The following is a 1,265-nucleotide window of genomic DNA, read 5'->3' on the forward strand; positions in this document are numbered from 1 at the left end:
TTCTCCAGCACAAATGGGGAAAGTAAAATCAATAAATAAATAAATAGAGCAGTCCTAAATCATCAAAACTGGCCAAAGAATTAGAAGAAGCACTATTTTTCCAAGGCTGCAATGTTTTCCATTCATCTCACTGGGCCAGCAGAGCACTAGAGAGCTGGATGCACTGAAGTCCTGGCTCATACCCTAAATGACCTGCAGGAAGATCTTCTTATCTCTGTCCCCCCGTTTCTCCTTTCAATCTCTGTTTTGTCTGTTTGTATCACTAGCTATCAAAGCGCTACTGAGATATGCACGTGCAGCACCCAGCACAACCTTGTTTCAGGCTCCAGTGGGACCTTTAGGCATTACCATCCTATAAACAAGTAACAGTGATAGTGAGCGTAATTACAGTCGTCAAACTATTCCAGCTCCACTTCATTAGCCATGCCCTGAGCTAAATAACATTTTAATCAGTCTGATATGTCACCTGTGGCTTTCTTCACTGTCACTTGCAATCCAGCAAACTCCTTCCTTCATGTTTCTAGATTAGACAGAGGGTTCTTAACTGCAGACATCCACTTCCCTGTTCAGGAAGCAGTGAGACCTTTCATCTTCACCCAGAATTAAGATGATATCCAAGCATCATGAGACACAGCGCGTGTGTCTCCTAGGCCCATCCCATAAGAGCAGGACATTTACCTCACATGAGAAGAAGACTTAATGCAGAGGCAAAGCAAGATACTCGGTGTCAAAGCCATGTCTGGATGATCATTAAAGACAGATCAAAATTACCCAGTACAGGAGGAAAATCTATCATTTGAAGAAGATTATGGTCTCTGATTATTAGTTTCAAAATTAGTTTTTTTCTTTGGATTTCCTCTGAACTTAAACTTAGTTTGGAATGCCTTTGGTTTTGAATAGTTCTGAAATTGTATTACTTCTCCTAAGTAAGTTGATAGTCTGTTCTATTTACGTGAAATTCAAATAATATTGTGAAGGATCTGCCATCACTTTTACTGTGTGCCAGGCCGAGAGCCTTCCTGTACTTAAAGGCAACCTATAGGAAAGCTGGGGAGGGGGTCTTTATCAGGGCCTGGAGTGACAGGACATGGACTAATAGCTTTACACTGAAAAGTTAGATTTCTAATATATGTTAGGAAGAAATTCTTTACTGATAGTACTTCACATCCAGCCACTCCAGCCCCTGGCATGTTCCCTGCAGCCCCTCCAAGCCTGGCACAGGCCCTACAGCTGGCTCCGGGGACGACCCCGCTGCTGTCTCAGGC

Source organism: Aythya ferina (genome assembly GCF_964211825.1).
Source record: "Aythya ferina genome assembly, contig: HAP1_SCAFFOLD_110, whole genome shotgun sequence".
In the NCBI taxonomy this organism is placed as follows: domain Eukaryota; kingdom Metazoa; phylum Chordata; class Aves; order Anseriformes; family Anatidae; genus Aythya; species Aythya ferina.